Consider the following 6,507-nt stretch of genomic DNA (forward strand, 5'->3'; position numbering starts at 1 on the left):
CTTTTAGATCCTGATTCAGGAAAGCACTTACAGTTTATCATGTGCTTAACTGCTCTCCTGAATCAGGACCATAATACAGTATTTGTAAAATGTTTTGAGATCCACTGATGAAAGACATTAGCTAACTGCAAAGTATCATTACTGTTGCACACTTCATGCCTCAGCCACTGAGAGTTGGCTTATTCCTAACTTTTCCCTTTCAGTGGGTGATCACACTGAGGGAAACCAGCTGCTTTCCAGACCTTTGTCAGTCCCCGGGGATGTATATAGATTCTTTGTATTTAATGATTTATACCATGCGCTTGATGGGGTCAGTGCTTTATACAACAAAACCTAGGAAGCCATACACAAAAACTGGTTCTATCTATGCTTTCTCTCACCGTATCATACATCATCTGGAAGGATGTTTTTAACTTATTTTTATTTAATCTTTCACTTTTTTTTTCTTTCCTCGTTTTTCAACATCATCTGTTAGCTTAATTGCTACATCCAAGGGGTGGATGGCGTTCTGGGAAAGCGCTCGCAAAGGGACGTGTCATACGTTCAGTCCTGAAGGTGTTGCAATGCAGTCTATTACCTGTACACTATACGCAGTAGAGCGCTCCCTCACACAGCACTCCACTAACTTGTTACACCTGTTTTAAAAAAAATGTGAAGCATGCACCTCCTTCCTGTGCCATTGCTTACTGATAAGCATGTGGTATTGACATTTCTGGTCCTTGCTCAACAAGCCATTACATCATGTGTGAGTTCTGTCCAAAAAGAAACATGACAACAACAAAACATACCTGATGATAGCATCAGAACAATGAAACCCATTCCTGCATCTGCTATCTGAGTTTTGCCTGTACCAGACTGCAGGGTTGGGTTCATAGCTGTGAGGGAGGTCGGTCATGTATTGACAGACCAAAAATCCACCTGCATCCTACACAGTAGTTGTTAGTCTGCTTTTACTGTTATAAATGCCCAAGTCTACAAGTACTGAATTGGGAAGCTAGGGTCAAGGAGAACCTAACTTGTGCGCCAACATTCCATCCCATGCTATTTTAAACTTCCTGAACTAATAACTTTCATTTGGGGTCTTTTTCGCCATATTTAGGCTGGTCTGGTTGAGTGGGTGGTATTGAGCAATTGAAAAAAATGAATGAAATGAAGGGTAGTTATTATTTATTATTACTCATTTGTATTGTGGTAGCCTCTAGGAAGCCTGATCAAGGACCAGCGTGCTAGGCGCTGTACAGACAAATAACAAAGACGAAAGTCCCTGTACTAGAGAGCTGGCAGGATGCAACAGATGAGAAAACCTGACAGATAGGACGGTTGCAGTGAGAGGATGAGATAACTATAACATGGACAGATTTAGTAAGAATAAAGCCTGAGTAACATTTTATTACTATGACTACTGACTTATTGTTACAATTACTGTGACTTATTATTATGATTTATTATTTGTATGACAGTAGCACTTAGAAGTCCCAGATAAGATTGGGGGCCCATTGTGGTAAACACTGTACCAACACAGTGCATTGACAGTCGTTTTACTACTGTATGTAATCATCCGATGTAGTATACAAGAAATATGGTCGAGCTGCTCAACAGTTCATGACAGTGTAACCCTACATGTGAACTGATTAAACAATCTCTGATTACAATTGCCCATGGAAATACAAAGATATACTTGTGGAGGGGAGAAGCCAAAGAAATATCCCTCCATTAACTATTTAGAGAGAAAGGATGGCCTTGTGGCTAAAGCAGAAGTCTGATCCTCCACAGATGTGGGTTCAGGGCCCAACTCTGCTACAGAGTGACCTTGGGCAAGTCACTTAAGGCCAGATCTTTAAAGCTATTTAGATGCCTAAATTCAACTGATTTCAATGGGAGTTAGGTTCCTGAATACCTTTGAGGATCTGGATTTAGCCTCTCTGTGCATCAGTTCTCCAGCTGTAAAATGGGCGTAATACTTCTTTCCCTATGGTTTGTCTATTTAGATTGTATCTCTTTGGAACAGGGAATGGCGCTTACTAACTGATTGTACAGAATCTGGCACATTGGGGCCCCAATCTTAGTTAGTGCCTCTAGACACTAAATGTCATTCAAATAAATAGTTACTTGTTCCCTGGCTTTTACCATTCAATAGTTATGTTTTCTGAGATTTGTATTATCATTTTTCTCTCTCTCTGTCTTTGTCATGATTATTGTTTATTTGTGTTATGTAGCTCCTAGGAACCCTAGTCACGGACCAGGACCTCATTGTGCCAGGTACTGTACAAACAACAGAACAAAAAGATAGTCCCTGTCCCAAAGAGTTCACAGTTCAGTGACATTATTTACCTCAGCAACTTTTAAATGTATATAGCTTTCTTCCCTATAAGAAATTCACAGATAAATCACTATTCAAGTAAATGTTAATCATATTAGTCCCAGAATCATAGAAAATTACGGTTGGAAGGGTCCTCAGGAGGTCATCTAGTCCAACCCCCTGCTCAAAGCAGGACCAACCCCAATTAAATCATCCAAGCCAGGGCTTTGTCAAGCCGGGCCTTAAAGACCTCTAAGGATGGAGATTCCACCACCTCCCTAAGTAACCCATTCCAATGCTTCACCACTTTCCTAGAGAAAAAGATTTTCCTAATATCCAACTTAGACCTCCCCCACTGCAACTTGAGACCATTGCTCCTTGTTCTGTCATTGGCCACCACTGAGAACAGCCTAATTCCATCCTCCTTGGAGGTAGTTGAAGCCCACTATCAAATCTCCCCTCACTCTTCTCTTCTACAGACTAAACAAGCCTAGTTCCCTCAGTCTCTCCTCATAAGTTATGTGCTTCAGTCCCCTAATCATTTTCGTTGTCCTCCGCTGGATTCTTTCCAATTTGTCCACATCCTTCCTGAAGTGGGGGGCCCAAAACTGGAAACAGTACTCAAAATGTGGCCTCACTAGTGCCAAATAGAGGGGAATAATCACTTCCCTCGATCTGCTGCCAATGCTCCTATTAATGCAGCCCAATATGCCGTTAGCTTTCTTGGCAATAAGGGCACACTGTTGACTCATATCTAGCTTCTTGGAAAGGAATGGGAAGGGAAGGAATGAAAGAACAACAATAAATCATAGAATCAAAGGGTTAGAAGGGACCGCAAGGGTCATCTAGTCCAACCCCCTGCCAAGATGCAGGATTTGTTGTGTCTAAACCATCCAAGACAGATGGCTGTCCAGCCTCCTTTTGGAAACCTTCAGTGAAGGAGCTTCCACAATACTTGAGCTATGCCTTTTTTAAAGCTACGCCAGACAAAAATATACATCTTTCTGCTAGTTGTTTAAAATAGTTTGCTGCAACAATAGAAAAAAATAGCTTTGAATTTCTTTCAAAACCCCCCCCCTTTTTTTTTTTTTTAAGGTGGAAGGCTGATTACACTGATTGGATCCAGGCTTGTTGTGCTTAAAGGCCTTATATTGCATTATTCATACTTACCTCCCTTCTCCCAAAACGGAGGACAGGGCAGCCCTTAGAAGATCCTCAAGATGGTCTTCCCCTGCCTTACTTCTCTAGACCTAAGGGTTCGGTTGCATGGCCACTGTTCTGGCTGACTAAACCTAGCCTATGATGCATTCTATTAGATGAGGTAAAATAAATACAGCCATAAATCAGCTTGTCTCTTTTTATTTCTAGGCTTCTGGTTCAACTCCTGCTCTGATCAGCAGGGACTGAAAGCTGTTGCCATCTGATGGCCGTTTGGTGGCCTGTGTAAAATGGATGTGGGAGATCTCGGTCCTGTTCCCCATGGACAACAATCCCTGTCACAAAAATCACAGCTGGCAGTAATTTGTACTATCACTGGCAAACTCGGAAGCTGTGATTGGGCTGTGAATACTGATGTGCATTGAGATGGAATCCTTTTAGATGCTGTTTGAGGGAGTCTTATGGTTGCTACCCAGGCCATTTTATAACAGATCTGTGGATAAACAGAGGGCTGCAGTCTCCAGGCTTGTCAATATGACACCCAGGGTCCATTTCAACTCCCACTGAAAGTCAATAGGAAGAATCCTATTGATTTCAGCGGAAGCTGGATCAAGCCCTAAATTCAGAGACCTAAAGAAATCCAGGGTGAAATCAATGGTTGATTTGCCATTTGTTTCAATGGGGCCAGGATTTCACACCACCTGTCCATTTTACTTTTATGATCCATTCAAATGTTCCACTCACAACTTTTGGGGTTTTCATTTTGCTTTGTTTTGTTTGTTTTTTAACAAATGAAACAGAAGGAAATACCATGACTATTGCCAGCGGACAAGGTTATTAGACGATAATCCCATCCTGGAATCCATAGCACTGTGCTTGCACTTCCTCTCTCCTAATTCCCTGGCATACAATTACAGACTAAATAAGCCATGGAAACCACAGTCTTTGTTGTGTCTTATTGCTTAATTGTTTAATGAGGTATTCGCTTTGTCTAAGTAGGAGCATTGTAATTTTGTAGCTGCTGTGGCAATAAATCCAGAGCTGCCTTTTATGCCGAATGATTTACTTGTTTTCATGCTAAAATAAGATACTATTAAAATAAACAATCACTTCCACTAGTAAATAAATCTAGGGATGTCTCTGTTCCATAAAGGAAGGGATAAATAGCTTGCAAAAAGAGGGCTTGTTTTAACTTAATTGCCTAACATTTTGGAGACTGTAGTGAGATGGTGTGGCCTCCCTCTGACCCAGAAAGGGAGGGGCAACCTTCGCCTCTCCCACCGGAAGTGGGTGGGTGGGACAGGAAGTATAAGAAGCAGGGCCTCTGGCTCAGTTGGGACTTAGACAGTGAGGAGACGACAAATGTTCCTGTTTGCGCTGAGCTGCTGTTGAACGCACTGCCTGTCCAGGAGCCTCTGCCCACCGGAGGACTGCCAGAACTGCTGCTAACCAAGTACGCCGAGGAGATTCAGGATGCCCCATGGAGCCAGGTACGCCCTAAGGCAAGAGTAGGAAGTGGCCCAGGTGCAGCTGACTCCAGTTGGTCTGCAGTGCCGCGAGAGGCAAAGTCAGCATGTTTTGGCTGGAGCCCCACTGGCCCAGTGGCAGAACACTCCGCCACTCTGAGGGCCCTGGGGTGGGATGCAGTGGAGTTGGGAGGGCCCGTATCTCTCCATCCCTTGCCCCTCCACCTCTAGGGCAGCATCCACTCCTTCTCGGAGCCCTAGACTGCTGGTGCACCACTCTTTCCTGGTCCTGTCCTGCCTAAAGACCAGGGGCGATAGACTGACCTCAGGTCACTCTGTCCCTGCCTGAGGGCTCAGAGCCTATTGACTATTAGGTGCTCTGCCCCTGCCTTGGGGCTGATACCTACAGACACTTTGAAGGGCCCAGTCCCACTTCAGGGCTGGAGCCGATAGACTATCTGGGAATTCCACTCCATTGGACTGGTCAAGACATGGATGCCTGGTTGGCTAATTCCCCTGGGACCAGGCCGTGACTCCGACAATGCAGTGAGGTTGTGTGTCCTCCCTCTGACCCAGAAGGGGAGGGACAACCGCACACTTGATCACAGAGACAGTCTTTGCTAAAGATTCAACTCCTTCACCCCTCCAGCTAAGATACGAGAACTAGCATTAGCCCTCTTCTGAGACATCCAAGAGGTGCTCCAGCAATCCCAGACCGCAAGTGACATTCCTAATATTTCTAACGGCAAAAAACCAAAAAACAAATAAAAAAGCAGGATAAAACCCAAACAATTTTCAGGTCCTTGTTATACGTTGGACAGATGCTAAAAGGATCATAAAACCCAATTTACATAAATATCTTTTAAATGCAAACTACAATGGGTATCAGGTACTGTCTGATCTAAGGATAAGAAATCCCTGTGCAGGAAGCACGCCACAAAGTGAAACGTACTCAACATAATTCATTAATTGTAATGGGAATTCCTTATTTGGTCCACCCATGTGCCCCTCTGTGTTACAAGTGCATGAACAAAATACAGTACTTGTCCAGTAGGCATACATGAGCAAAATGTATACATAATAAGCCACTGAAAGATAATGCTCCAAACTTGTCAATAAGTCCATTCACTGAAGAACCTAGTTTGCAAATACAATTGGGAAATAAAATAACAAAAGACCAGGGCAGGAATGCATTATTGCCAACCCCCAGCATTCAAAAATCAATGGTCAGGCCCACAAAAGTCATGATTGTTTTTGTTTTTAATTTGCATGATTTTCAAGCCAGACAAACAAACACTGGGTTTGGAGTTTTTTGTTGTCTTCTGGCTTTTGCACTTTCATGGGTCACATATTCCAGCATTTCTCCATAACCATGAGGGATAGGAACTTACTTTGGTGGGGAAGGGGGAAAGCTGAGATTCTGGTGTTGTCTGAACATGACTCCAGCAGCAAGGGCTTAAAGAAAAACATCAAGTATCCCAAGACATGCAAGGAGCTCAATCTCCAGGAGCTCAATCTATTTAGCTTAACAAAGAGAAGTTTAAGGGGTACCTTGATTACAGTCTGGAAGTACCTTTGTGATGA

This window comes from Emydura macquarii, unplaced genomic scaffold (genome assembly GCF_026122565.2).
Source record: "Emydura macquarii macquarii isolate MOO-44397 ecotype Brisbane River unplaced genomic scaffold, CSIRO-AGI_Emac_v2 contig_3470, whole genome shotgun sequence".
In the NCBI taxonomy this organism is placed as follows: Eukaryota; Metazoa; Chordata; order Testudines; family Chelidae; genus Emydura; species Emydura macquarii.